We start from the raw sequence: 26,994 nt of genomic DNA, 5'->3' as shown, positions 1-26,994 counted from the left end.
CCTAACTTCCTACAGGTTCTAGGGTACACCTGATCAGGTCCTTGGCATTTATCCACTTTCATGCATTTCAAGACAACTAGCACCTCCTCCTTTCTAATATGGACATTGTTTTGAGATGTCACCATCTATTTCCCCACATTCCATATCTTCCATCTCCTTTTCCACAGTAAACACTGATGCAAAATACTCTCCCCCAACTCCTGCGACTCCACACATAGGCTGCTTTGCTGATCTTTGAGGGGCCCTATTCCGTCCCTAGTTACCTTTTTGTCATTAATATATTTACAAAAAAAACCCTTTGGATTCTCCTTAAACCTATTTGCCAAAGCTGTCTCATGCCCCTTTTTTTGCCTTTCTGATTTCCCTCTTAAGTATACTCCTACTGCCTTTATACACTTCTTGTTGGGCCTAATGGCCTGTTTCCACACTGTAGGGATTCTATGAACCTACCTCTGATATCTCCCCTAAACTTTCCTCTAATTACCTTAAAGTTACACCCCCTCGTGATAACTATTTCAGCCCTGGAAAAAAGTATCTGGCTATCTACTCAATCTATGCCTTTCCTCATCTTGTTCACCTCTATCAAGGTACCTGCCATCCTTCTTCACTCCAATGAGAAAAGCCCGAGCTTCCTCAACCTTGCTTCGCAAGACATGCCCTCTAGTCCAGGCAACATCCTGGAAAATCTTCTCTGCATTCTCTCTAAAGCTTACACATCCTTCCTATAATGAGGCAACCAGAACTGAACACAATATTTCAAGCGTGGTCTAACTAGACCTTTACAGAGCTGCAGCATAACCTTGCAGCTCTTAAACTCAATCCCCTGCTAATTAAAGCCGACGCATACGCCTTCTTAAAAACCCTATCAACTTGGGTGACAACTTTGAGGGATCAATGGACATAGACACCAAGACCCCTCTGTTCCTCTACACTGCCAAAAATCCTGACTTCAACCTTGTAAACTGCATTCAAATTCAATCTTCCAAAATGAATCACTTCACACTTTTCCAGGTTAAACTCCATCTTCCACTTTTCAGTCCACCTCTGCACCCTGTCAATGTCCCATTGCAACCTACAACAGCCCTCCATACTAACCTAACCTTTGTGTCATCAGCAACTTACTAACCAAACCTTACACTTCCTCTTCCAAATCACTTATAAAAATCACGAAGAGCAGAGGTCCCAGAACAGATCCCTGTGGTACACCACTGGTCACTGAACTCCAGACTGAATACTTTCCATCTACCACCATTCCCGGTTTTCCATGGGCTAGCCAATTCTGTATCTAAACAGCTAAATTTCCGTGTATCCCATGACTGCATATTTTCTGAATGAGTCTACCATGGGGAACCTTCTCAAACACATTGTTAAAAGCCATATGCACCACATGCCCTGCTCTCCTTCATCAATATTTTTTGTCACATCCTCAGAATTCGATAAGGCTTGTGAGGCATGCCTTGCTCCTCACAAAGCCATGCTGACTATCTCTAATCAAGCTTGCTTTTCCAAATGATCATAAATCCTGTCTCTCAGAATCCTCTCCAATAATTTGCCCACCACTGACATAAAGTGACTGGTCTGTAATTCCCAGAGTTATTCCTATTCCCTTTCTTGAACAAGGGAATAACATTTGCTAACCTCCAATCATCTCATACTACTCCAGTGGACAGTGAGAATGCAATAATCATTGCCAAAGGTGCAGCAATCTCTTTACTCACTTCCCATAGCAACCTTAGGTATACCCCATCTGGCCCAGGGGACTTTTCTATCCTTATGTTTTTCAAAATTTCCAGCACATTCTCCTTCTTAACATCAACGTATTCGAGCATATTAGCCTGTTTCACACTATCCTCACAAATGACAAGATCCCTCTCACTGGAGAATACTGAAGCAAAATATTCATTAAAGACCCCCCCACCTCCTCTGACTCCAGGCACAAGTTCCCTCCACCATCCTTGATTGGCCCTACCCTCACTGGCCATCCACTTGTTTCTTCACGTAAGTGTGGAATGTCTTGGGGGTTTTCCTTAATCCTAACCACCAAGGCTTTCTCATGTCCCCTTCCAGCCCTCCTAAGTCCATTCCTCAGTTCCTTCCTGGCTACCTTGTAACCTTCTAAAGCCTGTCTGACCCTTGCTTCCTCACCCTTTAATAATCTTCTATCTTCCTCTTGACTAGGTGTTCCTCATGGTAAAAACAATGACTGCAGATGCTGGAAACCAGATTCTGGATTAGAGTGGTGCTGGAAAAGCACAGCAGTTCAGACAGCATCCAAGGAGCAGGAAAATCGATGTTTCGGGCAAAAGCCCTTCATCAGGAATACAGGCAGAGTGCCTGAAGGGTGGAGAGATAAATGAGAGGAGGGTGGGGGTAGGGAGAAGGTAGCATAGAGTATAATAGGTGAGTGGGGGAGGGGATGAAGGTGATAGGTCGGGGAGGAGGGTGGGGGAAGGTAGCAAAGAGTACAATGGGTGGATGGGGTAGGGATGAAGGTGATAGATCAGAGAGGAGGGTGGAGTCGATAGGTGGAAAGGAAGATAGGCAGGTAGGACAAGTCCGGACAAGTCATGGGGACATTGCTGAGCTGGAAGTTTGGAACTAGGGTGAGGTGGGGGAAGGGGAAATGAGGAAACTAGTGAAGCCCACATTGATGCCCTGGGGTTGAAGTGTTCCGAGGCGGAAGATGAGGTGTTCTTCCTCCAGGCATCGGGCGATGAGGGAGCGACAGTGAAGGAGGCCCAGGACCTCCATGTCCTCGGCAGAGTGGGAGGGGGAATTGAAATGTTGGGCCACAGGGCGGTGTAGTTGATTGGTGCGGGTGTCCCAGAGATGTTCCCTAAAGTGCTCTGCTAGGAGGCGTCCAGTCTCCCCAGTGTACAGACCACATCGGGAGCAACGGATACAATAAATGAAATTGGTGGATGTGCAGGTAAAGCTTTGATGGATGTGGAAGGCTCCTTTAGGGCCTTGGATGGAGGTGAAGGAGGAGGTGTGGGCGCAGGTTTTTCAATTCCTGCGGTGGCAGGGGAAGGTGCCAGGATGGGAGGGTGGGTTGTTGGGGGGCATGGACCTGACCAGGTAGTCACAGAGGGAATGGTCTTTGCGGAAGGCGGAAAGGGGTAGGGAGGGAAATATATCCCTGGTGGTGGGATCTGTTTGGAGGTGGCAGAAATGTCGGCGGATGATTTGATTTATGCAAAGGTTGGTAGGGTGGAAGCTGAGCACCAGGGGGGTTCTGTCCTTGTTACGGTTGGAGGGGTGGGGTCTGAGGGCAGAGGTGCGGGATGTGGACGAGATAGGTTGGAGGGCATCTTTAACCACGTGGGAAGGGAAATTGCGGTCTCTAAAGAAGGAGGCCATCTGGTGTGTTCTGTGGTGGAACTGGTCCTCCTGGGAGCAGATACGGCGGAGGAATTGGGAATACGGGATGGCATTTTTGCAGGAGGTAGGGTGGGAAGAGGTATAATCCAGGTAGCTGTGGGAGTCGGTGGGTTTGTAAAAAATATCGGTGACTAGTCAGTCGTCATTAATGGAGATGGAGAGGTCAAGGAAGGGGAGGGAAGTGTTAGAGATGGTCCAGGTAAATTTAAGGTCAGGGTGGAATGTGTTGGTGAAGATGTTCCTCATCTCTTGTCATCTAAAGTTCCTTCACTGTATCATCCCTTCCTTGCCTCAGTGGGACAAACCTATCCAACACTCGCTGCAAGTACTTCCTAAACAACCTCCACATTTCTGTCATGCATCTCTCTGATAATATCTGCTCCCAATTTATGCTTCATAGTCCAAGCCTAATAGCATTGTAATTCCCCCTCCCCTAATTAAATACTTTCCTATACCGTCTGCTTCTATCCCTCTCCATGCCTATAGTAAAGGTCAGGGAGCTGTGATCATATCACCAAATCACCAAAATCACTAAGAGTTCTGACACCTGTCCTGGTTCTTTGCCAAGCGCCAAATCCAATATGGCGTTCCCTTCTATTCAGCCTATCTATATATTGAGTCAGGAATCCTTCCTGGACACACCTGACAAAATCTGCTCCATCCAAACTATTTGCACTAAGGAGGTTCCAATCCATATTAGGGAAGTTGAAGTCACCCATGACAACAACCCTGTTACTCCTACACCTTTCCAAAATCTGCCTCCCACTGCCCCCATCCGCTCCTCCCTGTCTCTGTTGCTATTGAGCAGTCTATAGAAAATTCCAAATAAAGTGACTGTTTCTGACTTCCATCCATACTGATTCAGTCGAGCAACCTTCCTTGACAACCTCCCTTTCTGCAGCTGTGATACTATCCCTTATTAACAATGCCACTCCCCCACCTCTTTTACCCTCCTCCCTATTCCTTTTGAATAAACCCTTGACAAAAACCATTGACAATCCCTGCTCCCTGCTCTGAGGGTGAAGTTATGGTTGCTGGAGGTGGCAGAAGTTCAGTGAAATCACCTTTACTGAAGTGGAGACATCTACCAACTTGCTCCTGCTAAGTTCAGGCAGAAGATTTATTCCCTAAGCACACTGGGCAGATGTAAGAACATAAACCCCTGAACACTGAATAATCATTCCTACTCCTGTGATATCCAAGTCTCTGTAATGGCCACAACATCATAGTTTCAAGTACTGTCCATGCTTTAAGTTCATCACTTTTATTCTTGACACTTCTTGCATTAAAATGGACACACTTTAACCCATCACACTGACTGCAACTTTGTCCTATCAACTGTCTATCCTTACTCACAGACTCTCTGCACACAGTATCTGCATGTTCACCAGTTACCCCATCCTCTGATCCGGAGCTGTGGTTCCCATCCCTCTACCAAGCTAGTTTAAACTCTCTCAAAGAGCTGTATCAAACCTCCTGCCCAGGATATCGGCACCCTTCCAGTTCAGGTTCAACCCACCCTCCTTGTACAGGTCCCACCTTCCCCAGAAGGTATCCCAATGATCCACATATCTGAAACCTTCCCTCCTACACCAGCTCTGCAGACATGTGTTCAGCTGCACTCGCTCTCTGTTCCAAGTCTTACTAGCCTATGGCACTCCTGAGATTATTACTCTGCTTTTTCTGACTTTTAGCTTCCAACCTAACTCCCTATACTCACTTTTCAGGTCCTCATTCCTTTTCCTAGTTATGTTGTGGTACCGATATATAGCACGACTTCTGGTGGCTAACCTGCCCCCTTCAGAATTCTGTCAATACGATTCCTGACCCTGGTACCCAGGAAGCAACATACCATCTAGGGGTCTCGTTTTCAGAATCTCCTGTCTATTCCTCTAACCGTTGACTCTCCTATCACTGCTATTTCTTATCACAATTTCTTATGTTCTTCTATTTTTATATTCTAATATGTACCCAGTGTGCTTAGGGAATAAATCTTCTGCCTGAACTCAGTAGGTACAAGCTGGTAGATGTCTCCACTTCAGTACAGGTGATTTCACTGAACCTCTTGCACCATAACCTTCTGCCACCTCCAGCAACCATAACTTTACCCTCAGAGCAGGGAGTGGATTACATTGTCAATGGCTTTGGATGGGATCATAGCCATGGTCTTTTATGTATCAAGTTTCATTCAGATAGTAGCAGACAATATTTGCTTATTGCAACAGTGATGTTTCTTAGGCCTTGAGATAGCTGAATATGTTTCTGTTTTGCAGAGAAAAGCAGGTGGAGTGTGCATCTGACTTTGTGAAGATTTCAGGTTTCCTCGTGTGCAGAATGCCTTTGACTGAGAAGTTGACCTGTTATCTAAATGGGAAGAGACTTCAGGGTGCTATGTTACAGAGGGATCAGGTTGTCCTCATTCATGAGTCACAAGTAATAAAGAAAATGAATGGAATGTTGGCTTTTATAGATAAAGAAATCGAATATAAAGGTAAGGAAGTACTATTGCAACCATACAAGGCATTGATGAGACCGTACCTGGAGGATTGTGCACAGTTTTGGTCCCTTATTTGAGGAAAGATGTAGTGGTATTGGAGGTGTTCAAAGGAGGTTCACTAGGATCATCCCAGAGATAAGGTGTTTGTCATATGAAGAGAGGTTGAACAGTTTGGGTCTATACTCTGTGGAACTTAGAAGAATGAGGGGAGGTCAAATTGAGGCGTTCAAGACGATAAAAGGCGGAGATAAAATAGATGTGGAGTGGATGCTTCCTCTTGTGGGGCATTCGAGGACAAGAGATCATAGTCTTAGGATAAGGGGTAGTAAATTAACAAAAAGAGTTGAGGAGAAACTACTTAAACAAGGGGTTGTGAATCTGTGGAATTCACTACCCCAAAGTGCAGTGGATGCTGGGACAATGGATAAATTTAAGGAGGAGTTAGACAGATCTTTAATTGATAATGGATTGAAGGGGTTATGGGGAGAAGGCAGGAAAATGGGGGCGAGGAACATATCAGGCATGATCAAATAGTGGAGTAGATTTGATGGGCCAATTGGCCTAATTTTCCTATATCTTATGAACTTATGACTGCATACATGTTGCATGTGGGTGTTATAATGTCTACTGTGAAATGCAATGCAACCAAAATGATCCACTCTCTCAATATCCAATTGATACATAACTATACTCAGTGCATCTGGCAAGTTAGTGCCTGGTAACATGACAGCAGTCATGATATCTTCATTCAGTAATTCATTATGCTTTCGGTATTTGAGCAACCTTAACCTACTAGAGGTATCTAATGCATGCCAGGGGCCATCTTTTGATTACATGATTCATGACTCTGGTGTATAACTCATGCACACCTCATCAGAATGCATGTCATGAATACTTTGCTGCCATACAGAATGACTTTGCAGATTATTAGATTGATTAAGTAATGATTCACTCATTGGACCACTCTCAAGACACCCTGCAGAACTTAGCTAGGCATGTGTCAAGATTCATGGTCATGTGCTAAATGCTGACCTGCCTTGCTATCATGAGGGCATAGCCCACACTATCTGTATGGAAACTAGCTGAAGAGGAGGAGGAGGAGGAGAACGGAATGACAAAACGATGGGGTGATCAAAACAGCCCCTTTCTAGTCAGTCACCTGACTACAAAACCAGTAAAGACAATCCCAGTGGCTCTCAGACCAAAGTCCCATGCTGTAAACCTCCCCCTGTCACTGACCATCGCACTGTTCTCTTGATCACATTTCAAAATAAAAGCTAGCAAGAAATAAACATTCTAAACTAAATGTATATATTTTTATTGGATCAATTAGTCATGCCAGTGCATTCTCTATTGTGTGCCTTCGACAATCCTTGTACTCCTATGCGTGGATAGTCAAGCAACTTCAGCATGGGTGCTGGACAGCTGCTGACTGTTAGTGGAGGTGTCTGCAGATAGCCTATAAGAATGACTCGAAGCAGCTCTAGCCCTCGAATACTTACATTGGGCTACAGCATCTCAGCATTGATGGTGACAGTCTTGAGTTGGTTGCTTGCAGCACCAGCAATTTTCCTGAAGGAGCTTCCCCTCCAACACTTAGCCCCTTAATTTTGTTAAAGGTTTCTTTCTGTACCAGATGAAGGCTATCTCCACACTAGCCCCTGTTTTAGGTGGCACTGAGGCTGAGGCTGCAGAACTGACAACCCTCCGAATAGGATGCCAGAAATAGTGGCAACTACTTAATTGGGTACTGCCCATGAACTTCAGGGAGACTTCCTGTTCCAGGGAGAAAAATATCCTCCTGATTTCAGGCTGTCTGCTATCACTCAAATTCTGTTCTATTGCTCGAACAAGCTGTCATTCCAGCACCCAGCTGCCGTTGATACAACTTTATTACAAAGGGGAATGACTGTTACTGGCTGATTTTTCGCTGCAGTACAATCAAGTAATACCTGGAGTTCACTTCATGGTAATCAAAATTGAGAACCTTGTTTTGTTTGGTATTATTTTGGATAAACAATCTGATCTCATTACTCCAGTTGAGATCAGCTAAGTTGCTTCAGTTTATGGGACTGAACCTGAGACTTTCCTATCTCCATAGCTTAGAATGATGTGCACTTAACACTGAATCTCAATAATATGCCAAATAGATTTAACAATGGACATCAGCTAGAGAGACAACAGAAGCCCTGAATCATCTAGCCAATCAGAAGCTAGCAATTCTGTTGAATGGCATACCACTGGGAAGGTGGTATTTGCTGCAGATACAACACTCACCCAAAGCCATAGAATTGTCTGGTTCTCACACCATAGGTAAAAGTGATGGTGGCAGGTGTTTGTATGGTAGGGATAGTGAAGTGGATTGATATCACTTTGTGCCTTTAAATGAGGGGATCCCCTCTGGAAACCTACAAGCAATTCCAACAGATTATTGTTGTCGTGCTACCTGCATGTGGAGTCCACTTTCTATCAATGGATTAATATTTGTGCTGATGGGATGAGGTTTTTAAGCAGGCATTAATTGCCCACTAATGAGGCTAAGTTGGCTACAGGGTCAGGTGGGAAGAGCACCCACATGGCCTTAAGTAGAGGATAGGAATTAGCTGGAATCCCCACTCTCCACCCTACCTCCTGATTACGTGCTTCTCATAGCCAAATTCGCCACAGGAGGGCACAGGATTCTGCGAAATATCTTTTTGTTTTCCCTGGTATTGATTGCATGTTCACTGTTTAATAAACAATTAGTCCTAACAAAAAATTGTATTTTAAATGCATTCATGGGAATGAATGTATGTGCATTTTGGAGCACTTTTGTTGTAACTAAATATTGCTATGGAATTGAAACAAATGATATATATCAATTGCTGCTTTGCCTGTAATGCATTAAAAGCATTGCTCTGATGAATGCTCAGACAATACATGCTAAAAACTTGATAATGTTAGACTTCAGCGGTCCTCATCCCTGAATGATGAGTGCTAGATATATTGGGCCTTGGGCCAAATTTAGTTGGCCCCCACCATGTTCACATTAGCAATGTCTGGTATCCAGATGAGGATGTCAGAATGGTGAATTAGCTCATGGACCAGAGTGTTGCATGGTAGGGATCGTGAAGTGGATTGATATCACTTTGTGCCTTTAAATGAGGGGATCCTCCCCCAACATTGGCATGGGAGACCGATGGATGGGAATTGAGGCTCAGGAGAGGAGGCCCAGTGAAAAATCAAGACAGGAAGCTGTGTAATTGAATCGGTGTTAGGAGAATAAGCCATAGGGGACAATTGGGCTTTGTGAGTTGTGGCAATTCGTCAAGAACACCAGCAGCTTACATTCATATAAATAATTTTTCTTTATTGATGCACATGACAGCCCAATCCTGCTTTTTCAGATTAAAATCTATGTTGACTGCCTCTAGGCAACCAGTTTAGGGTGAGAGACCCAAACAGTGTTTGACCCTTTATTCACATGAAAAAGACCTGTTTCAGGTGTGAGTAAAGGAGATCTTCCCTTTGCAATATTCCATTTTGTGGTGGGCATACTTCCAGTTGGGAATGTGCTTACGTTTCCTGCCTGCCAGAGGACATAAAATTGGGTGCCAAAACAGTGGTAAATGCTCATTACTTGCCTACACCTGCAGGAGTTTGACTTATGGTGGGAGAGCCATTGGGCATAATGGGGCATAATGAGCAGGAAATCACTGCTACAAAGATCAATATGCAGGTCCACAAATGTTAAGGTGACAATACTCTATTCCATTGTGTTCACTGCAACTACTTCCAGCTGCTATTGTGTTGCACCACTTTCTGTTTTGTGATCATTCTAACCTGCCCTATCACTAATAATCTTGGGCAGGAGTCATACGACACCAGGTTATAGTCCAACAGGCTTATTTGAATCACAAGCTCTCTTTACCTGATGATGGGGCAGTGCTCTGAAAGTTTGTGATTTCAAATAAACCTGTTGGACTATTACTTGGTGTCATGTGACTTCTGACCTTGTCCACCGCCAGCACCTCCACATCATATCGTGGCAACAGGCCCTTCGGCCCAACACGTCCATACTGACCCTCTGAAGAGTAACCCACCCAGACCCATTCACTTACCTTATTGTCCACCTTCACCCCTAACTAATGCACCGAGCCTACACATCCCTGAACACTCTGGGCAATTTAGTATGGCCAATTCACCTAATCTGCACATTTTTGGATTGTGGGAGGAAACCGGAGCACCCGGAGGAAACTCAGGGAGAATGTGCAAACTCCACACAGACAGTCACCCGAGGCTGGAATCGAACCCAGGTCCTTGGAGCTGTGAGACAGCATTGCTAACCAGTGAGCCACTGTGTGAATGAGTAATAACCTTGAAATTCCAGCATTTTTAGGAGGTTCTGCTGCCAGAGTCACAGGTGGAAACTGGATTAACATGCATGGAATTTCAGGGCTGCGAGTGTTCTGTGAAGTTTCTACTCAGAGTAGTTTGTTTAGCTGAGTCAAATGTTGTATTCGTTCTGAACAAGTTGAACAATCTGCCAAAGCATCACAGAGTTAATGACTTCTTTTAAGCTTTCCAGTTCCACCATTTTTCTTTTAACCTTGATATAATGACAGAATTTGAATGTAAAGTTATAAACAGTGACTTCTTGCTTGAACTTTTTTTCACAAGGGAGAAGGAGATTACGAGGGAAAATGAAATAAGGACAGTCAAGCTCAGGATATAAATTTAAGCAAGCTATTTAACTTAGATTTTGTGAAACTCATTTGAGGATATAATTACCAAGTTAAAATACCTGAATCAAGATTCTTTTCCCCATCACAACTATTGCGGTTTCAAAAACTACAAGTCCAGTAAAAACAGCCAACATAAGGTTGCCTCGATGCATTCAAAAAAATTTAATACTTTTCCATTACTAAATGAACATGAAGTTGTCTTCTTTGAAGATAAAAAATTTTCTGGAAATTTCATGGGGTATGTTACGTGATCAACCCTTTTGTCAGAGTTGAATAGATTGCATTCTAATGCTACATGTATAGTCCAATAATTGTTTGACAACAGTTCATTTTGATAAGAGTAAGAGCAACCGGGACAAAGTTATATGTTTATTCAGAAAAGGCAGAGTTCTGTTGTGCAAATTTAAACTTTGTGGTTGCAAGTAAAATTCTCAATGTTAGAAAATTGCCAATTAAATAATTGCTGTAAAACTTAAAGATGATTTAGCAAACAATTTGGTTACTTTTTGCCACTTTCCTCTTCACAAAAATACAATAAGCTTTTTCTGCTGTATGGAAACACACAACTGGTTATTATGAGTAGAATGTTATACTCCCTTGGTGTAAGCTGAGGGAGGGGAGTATCTAAAATAATGTGTCATGGTAGTGGAATTTGTTTAACATCTGCCATTCCTATTGGTATTTCACCTGTGGCAGGGTAGGCATTGAGTGGACTGATTGCTCTTTGCCAATTGATGTCCTTAGGTGGCCATTTCATCGCTGCCAACACTGGGATTTTCCTGCAGCAGTAAAGGCTCATGCTAAGTGTCCAGATGCCAGCAATGGCCATGCTGGATGGGAATGAGGTTTGTTTCTAGCTCCATTTTCAGAGGTACCCCAGGTATTCATCCCAAACCCCACATTGTAACAGTCCCTCTCCCTCACCCTGTCATAGCCTTTGTCTGGATTCTCATGTCTCCACATTTTCAAGTGATTCCCTGCATGCCCTGTTGTTGCCACTACTCCTAGTGGTGCTGCTGATTCAAGATAGGCAGCTCTCACAGACGCAAGTTCCTCTTAATTGTGGGAAGAAGTCTCAACTCAAATCAATAAAAGGAAGAAGACAATAAAATGGTTAAAATTCACACAACATCAGGTTATAGTCCAACAGGTTTAATTGGTAGCATACTAGCTTTTGGAGCGACGGTCCTTCATCAGGTGATAGTGGAGGACACAATTCTAAGGCACAGAATTTATAGCAAAAATTTACAGTGTGATGTAACTGAAATTTTTCAATGTATAATTTCAGTTACGTCACATTGTAAATTTTTGCTACAAATTCTGTGTCTTAGAATTGTGTCCTCCGCTATCACCTGATGTTGTGTGATTTTTAACTTTGTACATCCCAGTCCAACACCAGCATCTCCAAATCATAAAATGGTTAGCGGCCTAACTCTAATCCTGAATTTTATGCTGGGGTGAGGAGCCCATGTTCCTGTGTAAACTTTTGACTCGCTGTTCAACTACAGAAAGAGATAAAGAGCATCACAGCCTGGCATTATATATTGGCACATCCTGGCTGTGTTCCTTTCTCTAATCCAGGATGAGTAAGGCCATGGTGACAGGAATAGGCCAATCATCCCATCATGCCATTCTCATTCCATTACTCACAACTGATGTTTCGTATCTCCATCTGGATGTTTTCTAATCCTTAACACTCTTCACCTGAAAAAGCCTACTGACTTCAATTTTAAATATTTACATTGACACGAGCCTCAGTATATTTTGAGGGAGAGAGTTCAACATTTCAACTACCATCAGTTTCCTACAAGGTATAATTTTAATTTTTAAGTGTTTCCCTTTGTCCTGGACCACCATGGCAGAAGAGATTGCTTTTTTCCATCCATCCTAACAATTCCTTTAATCATTTTAAGAACTTAGATCATCCTTAATCTTCTTTGCTTTAGGAAATATAATTGTAGTTTGTGTGATCTGCTCACCCTTTTAGTTCTGATATAATACTGATCAATTTACCCTGTACCCTTCAATATCAGTTTTATCACAACTGCTACTCAGCTGGCTGAGACTGGCTAACCCAGCACATACTGGGGCTGATGCTAGAACCCTCCCAGGTTTTACACTCAACTCCTCCAGAGTAAATGTGCTGAGCCACAAGCATTTACTGATTTATAATCTGTAATTTCAACATGTGAAAATTGGAACTGGAGGAGTTGCAGGATCCATGTGAATTAATATTCCACTTTATCACAACAATGATTAAACACCTGGTCATAAAACATAACTGTTGTACATTTGTGATGTGCCGTTTGTGCCACAACTCTTTTTGATGTCTTGATTTGTAACTGAAAAATGTTCTACAAAAACTTCGCCATAACACTATTTACCTGGCGGAGTAGAATTGGGCAGTGGGGTGCTGAGGTCAGTAAGGAATCTTACCAATATTTATCAGTTTTATGTTGGTTATAGCTTTCATTGGAAGATTTTAGTTGTCATGATAGGGTTAGTGTCCTAGTCACTATTAATAAAAACTTGCTTTATATTTCTTATTTATGAATTGAATTTAAATTCCACCAGCTGGTGTGGTGGGATTTTAACCCAGTGTCTTGTTGGGTGCCAAAGATGAGTTATATCAGACTCAAAATATTAATTCTATTTCTTTCTCTACAGATGCTGCTCGACCTGTTTCTCCAGCAAATACTGTTTTATTTCAAACTTTCAACATATACAATATTTTGTTTTTATTGACATCTTGGTTCATTGTCTGACAATAGGACTTGAACACATTTCATTTATTATCAGATTACCTGGTTCTTTCAGATTAATTTTTTTTATCATGTTCTGAATCATTTCCCTTCCCTTTTCATTCTTGAAGAATTGTACTTTAACTGAGAATGTTCATGAGCATTAACAAAGCCCTGCCTTCAAAATTAACTACAGGCAAATGTGCAAAATGTATGTCGACTTGTCCTTATTATTTCTTTCACACCTTCATGTCCTTTTTTAATGCAGCAAAGTCTAACCACATTAACCGCATTTCTCAGACAGCTAAATGGGAGCTTCACTGCTTTCACCATTAAAAAAAATACATCTTTTATAACATGTAAACTAGAATTTAATTGCATGCCAGTACAAATGTTTCATCGGTAATTCTCTTTTTTAAATTGAGGTACTCTCCATTTGGTTATAGCTTTCATTGGGAGATTTTAGTTGTCATGCTAGGGTTAGTGTCCTAGTCACTATTAATAAAAACTTGCTTTATATTTCTTATTTATGAATTGAATTTAAATTCCACCATGCTGAGCCTCCTGCTTTTACAGCTTTGCAAGTAAAGATATCAGAAGCACAGTTATTTTGTGACAGGCATTTCAAGGGTGGATCCACAATAAAGCACAGGCAAACTCACTCCATGGTTAAAACCATTACTTGCCACCTTTCCCTAATGAATTGAAGTCCTGTGTTTATATGAAATACACCTTTTGCAGTACAGCAAGGTAAATAAAATTTGATCAACTGCCTGGCAATGGGCCAAAGCATCAGACACACCTGGGACATGAATTTGTGTCAACCAAGATGCAAAATGTGTGCTTAAACAGCTTAATTATTGGAACACAGAGTAAACTATTGACCCACATTACAGAATAATTGTCACTTTGCATTCCCATTCAAATCCTGATTTCAAAAATTCTCTGTGTGATTGACAAATACACCTTAGGTCAAACATTTTGTGGTAACAGAATACAGTTCGCAGACAACATGAAGAGATATTAGTAAAACCTGTTCCACCGTTTAAAGCCTGCTTGTTGACAGCAATTGTGCCGATGCAATGGTCACATGCTATCTTGCTTTTCCGATTGCAGATGCAATTCTTGCAAGCAGAGATGCTGACAGTAGTTTCATATAAAGTGGGAAGTTTAATTTTAATGCTTAAATTGTCTTATTCAACCTTCAGGTAGGATGTGGTAGTGTTTAAAGAGCATCACAATCTGGAACCACAATCTGGATCCCTACCTCAATAGATGTCCAACCACAGAAGGGTTGAGCTTCATCTGTTTCTGTGCGAGCTACACTCAGTATGCACCTATTGAAATTCTGGCACTGAATCTTACAAGAAAACAGGCAAAAACAATCTCAATTCAGATACCCTGTAGATGACATCATTATAATAAATGAAACAGGAGCTGACTACTGGATGCTCACAGGCAGTGCAAAATAGCATACATTTCCCTAGGGTCTTCTATTCCTTCGGTCTGTCATAAATGAAATGGCATTGGGAACAAATGCTGTCCTATCCTCTTTATAATGAAGCCCACATACTCTGCAGGTTAGAAATACTATCAATAATATTCAGTAAAATGTAGCAAAAAGCTAATATTATTCTTTTTTATTCTTTTCTCAATGTCATTTTTCTACAAGAGAAACACCCTTTAAACTGGGTCATATATTTCTTTAGATTAGTAAATGAAATCATTGCTTATGAAAAACATTACAAGAATTATAGCTGAACACTCTCAGAATTATTAGAGTGATATTTAATCATTCATAAGTGCATGGCACTGCAGTCCGAGGGTCCTTGAATACCATTGATATCCAGATCAATTTCCCTCATCCTCACTCCCAATCCATTCAACACTTTTTCGAACACTCTGCTGCAAATTATTTATGGGGAATTGATGGCAGCAAGCCAAGTTTCACAGACCAGTAGATGGACCAAAAAAAATCCTTTATTTGAAAGTACAGCAGATCCACAAGAGAGCACAGCAAGAGGGTGAGTGTATTGAGCAAAAGACAGGAGAGCTCCACTTACCCCTGCGTGCTTCAGCAGTCAGCTTCTTGTCATGACGGGCTGTTTTGTGTACACACACTGTTAAGAGTGCCTCCCTGTCCTTCACAGCAGCATCAGTGCCTGCCGCGGGAGGAAGCCAGGATCACTGCAGTAGTGTCGAAGACAGATCCCAGCAGCTAGCAGCACTCTTCTTTTTCCCTTTCTTCTCCCTGGTTCCTCCAGAATGTGTATGGGTGTGATTTGATTAGAGTGCAGTAATCAAGCTGTCGTGTCTGTGTGTGTGTGTGTGTGTGGAAGGAATGGAGGGGGGGGGGGGTGAATGAGGGGGGCGTGGGTAGGTCCACGCCAACACCAGCCACAGAGCTAATATTCGTTTTGACAGGAAGGCTTGAGCAGTCCTTGCTGAGACCCACTCACAGCAGCTACAGTAGCACAGCTGATCTGTTTGAGGTGCGCGCTTACAGAAAATCACAATGTCCCCCGATTGGCTGCCAGTGGAGGATGCTGTCTGGACTGCCATTACTACTGGCAAATCAATTGCTTGCTGCCTGCTCCATAGCTGTTCAGGGAAAAGGGGAGTATTTAGAAATGATAACTACAATCGATCAGTATTTCTATCCTTAGTTAATACGACACCTGCACCAACAAAAATATCACATAGGTGTGAATCCCTTTGATGATTAAAAGTAACAATAGGTAAAACAGTGTTAGAACTCATCTTGTCCAAATATTGTTAGCTTTTTATCTGGGTGGTGCAGTGTATATTGGCATCCTCTCGCTGTGAGCAGGACTGACATTCCAGTAAGGCAGAGAAGCACAAAGCTGTGTCTGTTAGAAACACATTGCCAGCATGGGGGATATTTTTCCCAATTATTCTACTGTTTGGCTTTGCTCCATGCTGTTGATTCATAATAAAAAGTTCCAGTAATGTTTTACATTGCTAAAGTGTATTTGTGTGATTTCTGGCTGATGCCCTGAATAGCTGCATTGCAAAGCTGATGGGAAAATTTTCTGCTTAGTAGTACCCTTTTTATAAATCTCAAAATTGCCATTGATATAATTTTATTTTTCTTTTTGTCTTGTGGACAGCACAGATCCACACTACAATACAATCAGAGCCTCCATTTGAGGTTTGGCAGGCTGTGCAAATTGATTCAGCTTTTGCACGCCCTTAGGCTCAGGTTCTTTCCCTAGTCGTTATTGCCTTTAAGTGCAGTATTATCATGTTTGCACTCCTGGTATGTGGGTCCTTTCCAATCTCCCACCAGTTGTTGCCATTAAGGGGAGCTATGTGGAACTGCGGAGAAACAACAACAACTTGCATTTATATAGTGCTGTTGACATGGTTAAAAATCCCAAGGCATTTCATAGGAGCATTATCAAGCAAAATTTGACGTTAAGCCACATAATTAGAGCAGATGTCTATTTGGGTCAATTTGTGCTATTGCTCCAAAGAATTGACCAGCTTCCTGCTGAAACTACAATGGAAATTCAAAAGATGGAAGCACGAAAAAATAATTGGAAGATTGCAAAGATCTCCAAGTATTGTAGAGCTGCTGGAGACTATTAGAGATAGGGAGAGCAAGGCCAAAGAGGGACTTGGGAACAAGAATGAGAAGTTTTCAATTTAGGCCTTGTCGAACTGGGAGCCAATATAGATCATAGAACATGTGGCATGATGGGTGAAAGGGAATTGATGCAAGTTAGGGCAATGGAATTTTGAAATAGCTCAAACTTGGGAGGTTGGCCAAGAAAACATTTGAATCATCCATTTGAAGTTAACAAAGGTGTGAATGAGGGTTTCACCAAGAATTGAGCTGAGGCAAGGATGATGTCAGGTCATGATAGAAATGAAATAGATGATCCTGATAATGTAACATAAGATAAGTAACATAAACTTTGTTTTAGTTTATTGCAACACAAAGTGTGTGAAGTTTTGTTCAGCCTTAGATAGCTATTGGGAAAAGGGATAGTGCACCTGGTGCCTCATTGTGGGTAGGGGCACTAGCATGGGTACATTATGCTATGGGCAGCATGGTAACTCAGTGGTTAGCACTGCTCCCTCACAGCACCAGGGACCCGACTCCAGCCTCGGGCGACTGTCTGTGTGGAGTTTGTATGTCCTCCCTGTGTCTATGATGGTTTCCTCCAGGTGCTTCAGTTTCCTCCTACAATCCAAAGATGTTAGGTGAATTGGTCATGCTAAATTGCCCGTAGTGTTCACGGATGTGTAGGTTAGGGGTAAATGTAGAGTAATAGGCTTGGAGAATGGGTTTGGGTGGGTGACTGTTTGGAGGGTTGGTGTGTACTTGTTGGGTCAAATGGCCTGTATACACACTGTAGGAATTCTATGATATAGAGACACCTAAAGCATCAGGAATGGTTGATCTTTATACTATTTGAGGTCTTGGACAAGAAATTTTCATGGGTCATTGGGGATGTTGCATTTCTTCATGGCTGAGTTTGATCCCAGCCAGACAAGTGCTTCGCACTGCTTAAAATCAGGCATTTAAATAGGTTTAGGGGAATGCAGCGTTGGAGCTGGGGAGAGGATGGGGGCATGGTAATGGATGGAGTGGAGAGTGTGAGAAGAAAATGTAACTTCCATCCATGATGCTTTGACTTTTAAGGTGAAAATATTAGTGAAGGTTTGTTTTTTGAGGTAATTTGGTAAATTACTGTATCTATTCAAAGAAGGAAGAGGGGTTGGTCACCTGTACATAACCTACAAGAGCTTAAGGGCCTACTGTTCCATCTAGATCTGCAAGATGGCCAACAAATATGCCATAAGCTGCAGAAATTAAAGCCTCTGCAAACAACGAGAAGAAATATCCATTTCCATGAAGGATTCACTCAAAATGTGTTTGAAGTGAGAGCATTTCTCATACTTCCACCTCACCAAAAATAATGCTTGAGAAACTCAAATTCAACAAGAAGGAGGTCAGAACATTGTCAGTTTTTACAACAAGTCGTGCAGTCTCACATGAGGACAAGGGTGGTGCTACCAGTGGTCAATAAACACATGGCTATATTGATTTCTATGTGACTTGATCAGTCCAGACAGCAATAAGTTATATAGTAAATGTCACCCAATGCGCCATTAATGTCTATTTCTTCGTACACAGCCCCTCAAGACTAAGGATGACTCTCTTTTCAACTCCAAGCTAAATAAACAGTCCAATTCTGGATCCTCTCTCCCCACCACAGGTAGACCAGGCATGTTTGAAGAAGTGGGTCGGTAGGGTGTTTGGAGTTTTGCCCACACACTCCACTGCTTGTTCTTGGTCTCCACCTAGAGATGCTTGAAACAGTTGGCACCTTTGGAGATGATTCTTCTTTTGTCTGGGCAGTCTTGGACAAGAAATTTCCATTGGTCACTGGGGATGTTGCATTTCTTTGAGGCTGAGTTTGCTGTTCCCAGCCACACAAGGGCTATGTGCCACTTAAGTTCTGAACTTTGAATTCTGGGCAATTAGGGATGGGCAATAAATGCTGACCTAGCTAAAGATGCCCACATCCTGTGAATGAATAAAAAAAAAGTTAAAATGACCTTCCTGTGGTGGATAGCAGGAAGTCCCCTTTCTACACTTGATGCCTTTTCTTGAAGATGATCACAATTTACAGCATCCACTTTACTTCTTCCAGAGAGATGAGGTCATGTATTTGTGCTAAGAATGCTTTTCTACTATATTTCAGAACAAATTATATCAGCGGCAATTATATCAGAGGCCTTATTGGTCCTCAGCTGTTGGATGGCCTTTTCAACCTCATGTCAGGCTGGTGTTATGCTGAGGTTATTATGGATAGCATGCTGTTAGATGTGGTCAAGGCCACTCATGTCAAGGATGGAAGTTTGATTGAGGAGAAGTGCTCTTTCCAATGACCACTGATTGGACCTCTGTCCTTGATTCCTTCATTCCAACTCCGTTGAGGTAGGACCTTTGGTGCTTGGCCCATAGAAGGTCCTGACTGTGCTGAAGAATCAACGGACATTATTGTTGCTGCTGAGTTGCTGAATTTCCAGTGCTTTTTCTACTTACGTTCTTTGGGTTGTGAGTTTTCTTTGTTAGACCTTAGCCTCAAAATGTCTGTTTACCTTTTCGCTTTTCTTCAAAATTTGGATGTGCTCCCACTTCAGGTGTACCTTGTACTTGGCGTTTAGTAGCTTCTAGGTTGCCTGGTTGTTCTTGTCAAACCAGTCTTGATATTTCCTAGTTGAGAAATCAGAGACTCCTTGCAAGTACTGCTGACAATGAATTTGATGGCAGACCACACATTGTGGACATTCTATGGTTCTTGTTCATTGGAACTTGAAAGACATACAGCCACTAGAAACATTGTGGAGAAAACTATCAAAGTTTGTAAGCAATGATTTCCCTCCCAAAATCACTTGGGAAGAGCTCTGCATTCACTGCAACAAAATCATCTTGAGGAGATAGCTATTACCACTGGGAACCTGGGCTTTCTTGGGAAGGAGGAGGAGAAGAAAGTGGAGGAGGCAGGAAGCAATTTGGAACCCTTCACTCCAGAAGGACTATCTGAGAGCACCTGCTCTGACTGTCCTACCCTTTGGGAGTCCTTCCCCACCATGGACACCATTCCCCGACTTACAATCCAACTAAAAAGTCGCATCAGTGTCGTCTTGGTCAGTGGCCTATATTAGAAGCTGCTACCATCCAAAAATAAATCAATTTCTTTAAACAGCAATGAGATAACAACCTTCTGTATTTCTTTTAGTGCCACTTTTCCATGTTCCTTTGCCTGTTGCAGTGCTCCTATGCAGCGCTACACCAGTGTGTAGTGTGCCTGCTGACATTTAGTGGGTGAGACCACTGATGGTCTTGCAGTACAGCATCAAGCATCTCTGTACATAAAAGACCTAGCTTCGATGGCACCACCTTGTCATTGGAGTAGTAGTCTGGACCTCAGAGAGACAGCAACAAGGGCAATGACAGTGGTTGGAACATGAATCCTGGCAACCTGAACATGCTCAACAGTGCCACAGTTGCACCATTTTTGTATAAGAGGCAGCAGAGCTCTCTTTCAGTCACTGAAGCTTCCATTTAATGACAAGAGAAGGCCCTTAAGAGCTGAAGATGAGCTGGAATATGTGCTAACCTCTCATACTCTGCAGCCCCTGACAAACAGCCAGCTAGTCAGTAATGTGAATCATATTCATCTGCACACAGAAAAAAGGAAAATAAGATGGCAGCACAAAATCTGCATTCTGCCTGCCTCAGCAGGATAGATCGCAATTCATAATCTCCATGCTTGAAAATGCATGCAAATTTAGATCCAATTGTTTACTCTTTTTTTATATCAAAACTATGCCTTCTGAATGTGTCACATTCTTAAAGCATCTTTAAATATTCCAATTAGTCATCTCAGAACTTAAAGCTACCTCAGTGGAGTGAAAGTCAGACCGTTTCTAATCATGGGCACATGATTCTGAATTCAACATTACCAGGCAGGCAGTGAAGTTTAAATAATCTCCAAAAATTACTATTTCTGAGCTCCAGCTGTAATATGCTGTTCAAGTCAAAACCTGTCTGTTTTCAAACGAAATGATGCCATTTTGAAAGCAGTTGTTTCTCAGGCATACTGGATACATGGATTTGACTACTCTCTCTATATTAGACATCTTAATTTTTGTTCTGTGTGTGAAGCCCCGAGATAACTTGAGTTCCTCCTTCTGTGTAACTATCCATAAACTGAGTGCCCAGTCCACTGAACATTTCTTGCTGTGGCCCTATCAGCTTTCTACAATAACCTGCCCTCAAAGTCAACTCTGCACAAGAACGAGCACTTCAAGTTCATTATGACCCTTCATCAAAGTTCTGATGAAGGTTCACTGATCAGAAATGTTAATATTAGGAGAAAAGGACTTATGCTTGAAATGATGGCTCTCCTGCTCCTTGGATGCTGCCTGACCTGCTGTGCTTTTCCAGTGCCACACTTCTTGACTGAAACGTTAACATGTTTGTTTCCACAGATACTGCCTGACCTGCTGAGTATTTCTAGAATTTTCTATTTTTATTTCCGTTCTCCAACATCTGCAGTATTTTGTTTTTATTCAATTGTGTAGAAATTTATCTTGATAAATATTGTAAAATGGACAGGATCACATCAACTGCCTGTTCAGTGGAATTTATTGGATCTGAATGTCACGTGGGGAGTATAAAAAGCAGGCTTTGTGATCCTATTGAAGGTAAACCTCTAAACCGTAGAGGTTCTTAGAACAGAGGTAGTTAAGTGGAGGTGATCAAAACAATGAGGGGGTCTTGGTGCCAATCTCTGACATAATACTTCCAAGGCTGAAATTAAATAACAGTACATCTTCAGGAAAGCTGGGTTTGGAGTGACGAATTTTCAACACCTAAAATGTTGTATCATATTGATGGAGGAGCAGTAAGAAGCCACTGTTTTAAGTGGCAAACGCGTCAGTACTCACAGGATGCAGTTTTAAGATGACTGACAAAGGAATGAGAGACAATATGAGAGTATGTTTTATTACCTATTCAGTGATGTCTAAAAGAGTGGTGGAAGCAGATTCTTTGTAACTTTTAAAATATAATTGTATGAGTGTTTCATAGACAAATACTTATGGGGCTACAAGAAAGAGTAAAAGAATGAGACTAATTGAATAACTCCATCAAAGAGACAACACAGATACAACGAGCCAAATGGCTTCTTTTTTTGCTATATTGGAAAAGCTGAAGTAGTCCTTTTTAGAGATGGTTGGGAGGCATTTGGTGAAGACGTTCAAAATCAGTAAGGGCCTGTTCAGAGTAAATAGAGTGAAACTTAGTGGAAGAATTGAGTTTAATTTAGATAAGTGTGAGGTGCTGCATTTTGGAAAGGCAAATCAGGGGAAGACTTATCCACTTAATGGTAAGGTCCTAGGGAATGTTGCTGAACCAAGAAACCTTGGAGTGCAGGTTTATAGTTCATTGAAAGTGGAGTCACAGGGAGGTAGTATAGTGAAGAAGGTATTTGGAATGCTTGCCTTTATTGACCGGTGCATAGAATTGGTGCAGAGAATGCAACATTGATTTGGCCACTATTAGAGTACTGCATGCAATTCTGGTCTCCCTCCTAATAGGAAGGATGTTGGGAAACTTGAAAGAGCTCAGAAAAGATATGCAAGGATGTTGCCAGGGTTGCAGCGGGCTGCAACACGAGGCTGAAGACCCGGGAGGTTTTTTTCCCTGGAGCATTGGAGGCTGTGATGTGATCTTACAGAGGTTTATAAAATCATGAGGGGCATGGATAGGATAAATAGGCAAAGTCTTTTCCTTTGGGTGGGGGAGTCCAAAACTAGAGGGCATAGGTTTAAGGTGAGGGAGGAAAGATACAAAGAGGGACCTAAGGGACAACGTTTTCATGCAGGTGGTGCATGTATGGAATGAGCTGCCAAAGGAACTGGTGGAGGCAGGTATAATTACAGCATTTAAAAGACATCTGGATTGATCTATGAATAGAAGCAGTTTAGAGGGATGTGGGACGAGATTGATATAAAATACCTGCTCACCATGGACAAATTGGACTGAAGGGTCTGTTTTTGTGCTGTATATCTCTATATCTCTAATTGGGGACCAGGAAACATTGATATATCCAACAAAACTCAAGAAGCTTGAATACACCCAGGATAAAGCAGTGCACTTTATCAAAATTATATTTACTGCCTCAAATGTTCACTCATGCACCATTGGAGGTGAGCGTACCATTTTAAAATGCACTACCGCAACTTGTCAGAAGTCGTTCAGAAGGACTTTCCAAATCCTTGACTCCTGCCATCTAGATGGCAGGTTCATAGGAACAGCATGTCTACCAAGTCACAAAGCATCCTGAATTGGAACTATATCACATTCCTTCACTGTCATTGGGTCAGAATCCTGAAATTCCCTTCCTAATAGCACTGTGAATGGACCAACTCCTCATGGACAGCAGCTGTTCAAGAAGACAGATCACCATCACCTTCTCAAGAACATTTAGGGATGAGAAACAAATGCTGGCATAGGCATTGATGCTTACATAACATGAAAGCATAAAAAAAAGTGAATGACATTAGATCAAATTTGAGGAAATGCTTTTTTGATATGCATGTGGTTAGTATCTGAAATACACTCCCTGAGAATGTGCTGGAGACAAATTAAATCACAGGTTCAAAGTAGAATTGGATTATTGTATAAAGAGACAAAAATGCAGGGCTGTGGGGAAAACACGGGGAGAGATTAGCTGAGTTGCTTTTAGAGTCATAGAGATGTATAGCATGGCCTGTCCATGCAGACCAGATATCCCAACCCGATCTAATCCCACCTGCCAGCACCCGGTCCATATCCCTCCAAACCCTTCCTATTCATATACCCATCCAAATGCCTCTTAAATGTTGCAATTGTACTAGCGTCCACCACATCCTCTGGCAGCTCATTCCATACACGTACCACCCTCTGCATGAAAACGTTGTCCCTTAGATCTCTTTTATGTCTTTCCCCTCTTATCCTAAACCTATGCCCTATAGTTCTGGACTCCCCGACCCTAGGGAAAAGACTTTGTCTATTTATCCTATCCATGCCCCTTATAATTTTGTAAACCTCTATAAGGTCACCCCTCAGCCTCCAACGCTCCAGGGACAACAGCCCCAGCCTGTTCAGCCTCTCCCTATAACTCAAATCCTCCAACCCTGGCAATATCCTTGTAAGTCTTTTTTTAACCCTTTCAAGTTTCACAACATCTTTCCGATAGGAAGGAGACCAGAATTGCATGCAGTATTCCAACAGTGGCCTAACCAATGTCCTGTACAGCCGCAACATGACCTCCCAACTCCTGTACTCAATACTCTTGACCAATAAAAGAAAGCATACCAAATGCCCTCTTCACTATCCTATCCACCTGCAACTCCACTTTCAAGGAGTTATGAACCTGCACTCCAAGGTCTCTTTGTTCAGCAACACTCCCTAGGACCTTACCATTAAGTGTATAAGTCCTGCTAAGATTTGATTTCCCAAAATGCAGCACCTCACATTTATCTGAATTAAACTCCATCTGCCACTTCTCAGCCCATTGGCCCATCTGGTCCAGATCCTGTTGTAATCTGAGGTAACCCTCTTCGCTGTCCACTGCACCTCCAATTTTGGTATCATCTGCAAACTTATTAACTGTACCTCTTATGCTCGCATCCAAATCATTTATGTAAATGTCAAAAAGTAGAGGGTCCAGCACCAATCCTTGTGGCACTCCACTGGTCACAGGCCTCCAGTCTGAAAAACAACCCTCTACCACCACCCTCTGTCTTCTACCTTTGAGCCAGTTCTGTATCCAAATGGCTAATTCTCCCTGTATTCCATGAGATCTAACCTTGCTAATCAGTCTCCCGTGGGGAACCTTGTCGAACGCCTTACTGAAGTCCATATAGATCATATGTACTGCTCTGCCCTCATCAATCTTCTTTGTTACTTCTTCAAAAAACTCAATCAAGTTTGTGAGACATGATTTCCCACACACAAAGCCATGTTGACTATCCCGAATCAGTTCTTGCCCTTCCAAATACATGTACATCCTGTCCCTCAGGATTTTCTCCAACAACTTGCCCACCACCGAGGTCAGGCTCACCGGTCTATAGTTCCCTGGTTTGTCTTTACCGCCCTTCGTAAACAGTGGCACCACGTTTGCCAACCTCCAGTCTTCTGGCACCTCACCTGTGACTATCGATGATACAAATATCTCAGCAAGAGGCCCAGCAATCACTTCTCTAGCTTCCCACAGAGTTCTCGGGTACACCTGATCAGGTCCTGGGGATTTATCCACCTTTAACCGTTTCAAGACATCCAGCACCTCCTCCTCTGTAATCTGGACATTTTGCAAGATGTCACCATCTAGTTCCCTACAGTCTATATCTTCTATATCCTTTTCCACAGTAAATACTGATGCAAAATATTCATTTAGTATCTCCCCCATTTTCTGTGGCTTCACACAAAGGCCACCTTGCTGATCTTTGTGGGGCCCTATTCTCTCCCTAGTTACCCTTTTGTCCTTATATTTGTAAAAACCCTTTGGATTCTCCTGAATTCTATTTGCCAAAGCTATCTCATGACCCCTTTTTGCCCTCCTGATTTCCCTCTTAAGTATACTCCTACTTCCTTTATACTCTTCTAAGGATTCACTCGATCTATCCTGTCCAAACCTGACATATCCTTCCTTCTTTTTCTTAACCAAACCCTCAATTTCTTTAGTCATCCAGCATTCCCTATACCTACCAGCCTTCCCTTTCACCCTGACAGGAATATACTTTCTCTGGATTCTTGTTATCTCATTTCTGAAGGCTTCCCATTTTCCAGCCATCTCTTTACCTGTGAACATCTGCCTCCAATCAGCTTTCGAACATTCTTGCCTAATACCGTCAAAATTGGCCTTTCTCCAATTTAGAACTTCAACTTTTAGATCTGGTCTATCCTTTTCCGTCACTATTTTAAAACAAATAGAATTATGGTCGCTAGCCCCAAAGTGCTCCCCCACTGACACCTCAGTCACCTGCCCTGCCTTATTTCCCAAGAGTAGGTCAAGGTTTGCACCTTCTCTAGTAGGTACATCCACATACTGAATCAGAAAATTGTCTTCTACACACTTAAGAAATTCCTCTCCGTCTAAACCTTTAACACTATGGCAGTCCAGTCGATGTTTGGAAAGTTAAAATCCCCTACCATAACTGCCCTATTATTCTTACAGTTAGCTGAGATCTCCTTACAAGTTTGTTTCTCAATTTCTGTCTGAATATTAGGGGGTGTATAATACAATCCCACTAAGGTGATCATCCCTTTCTTATTTCTCAGTTCCACCCAAATAACTTCCCTGGATGTATTCCCGGGAATATCCTCCCTCAGCACAGCTGTAGTGCTATCCCTTATGAAAAATGCCACTCCCCCTCCCCTGTTGCCTCCCTTTCTATCCTTCCTGTAGCATTTGTATCCTGGAACATTAAGCTACCAGTCTGCCCATCCCTGAGCCATGTTTCTGTAATTGCTTTGATATCCCAAGTGGAGAAAGTGAGGACTGCAGATGCTGGAGATCAGAGCTGAAAATGTGTTGCTGGAAAAGTGCAGCAGGTCAGGCAGCCTCCAAGGAACAGGAGAATCGATGTTTTGGGCATAAGCCCTTCTTCAGGAATGAGGAAAGTGTGTCCAGCAGGCTAAGATAAAAGGTAGGGAGGAGGGACTTGGGGGAGGGGCGTTGGAAATGCGATAGGTGGAGGGAGGTCAAGGTGAGGGTGATAGGCCGGAGTGGGGTGGGGGGCGGAGAGGTCAGGAAGAAGATTGCAGAAGAGTGGACGTTGGGTTGGTGGGGGGTGTGGACCTGATGAGGGATTCAGCAGGCTAAGATAAAAGGTAGGGAGGAGGGACTTTCCAGCAGGCTAAGATAAAGGGTAGGAAGGAGGGACCACCACCCCACCAACCCAACCTCCACTCCTGGCACCTTCCCCTGCAACCGCAAGAAATGCAAAACTTGCACCCACACCTCCCCCCTTACTTCCCTCCAAGGCCCCAAGGGATACTTCCATATCCGCCACAAATTCACCTGCACCTCCACACACATCATCTATTGCATCCGCTGCA

General features: G+C 42.6%; 2 protein-coding genes across 2 annotated transcripts in view; one reads left to right on the top strand and one right to left on the bottom strand.

Moving 5' to 3' along the window:
* The window catches only part of gnaz (guanine nucleotide binding protein (G protein), alpha z polypeptide), a 263,435-nt gene extending 247,656 nt beyond the window's left edge, over positions 1–15,779 (bottom strand). The window contains exon 1 of the mRNA XM_072587097.1: positions 15,407–15,779. The gene's annotated coding sequence lies outside the window, so the exon portion shown is untranslated. The remainder of the gene's footprint in view (positions 1–15,406) is intronic.
* rsph14 (radial spoke head 14 homolog) overlaps positions 1–26,994 on the top strand; it is a 671,774-nt gene that overhangs the window by 363,218 nt on the left and 281,562 nt on the right. The window lies entirely within an intron of this gene.

This window comes from Chiloscyllium punctatum, chromosome 17, assembly GCF_047496795.1.
Source record: "Chiloscyllium punctatum isolate Juve2018m chromosome 17, sChiPun1.3, whole genome shotgun sequence".
Classification (NCBI taxonomy): domain Eukaryota; kingdom Metazoa; phylum Chordata; class Chondrichthyes; order Orectolobiformes; family Hemiscylliidae; genus Chiloscyllium; species Chiloscyllium punctatum.
Note: the sequence above shows the minus strand (reverse complement) of the source record. Positions and strands in the feature narration are given on the sequence as shown.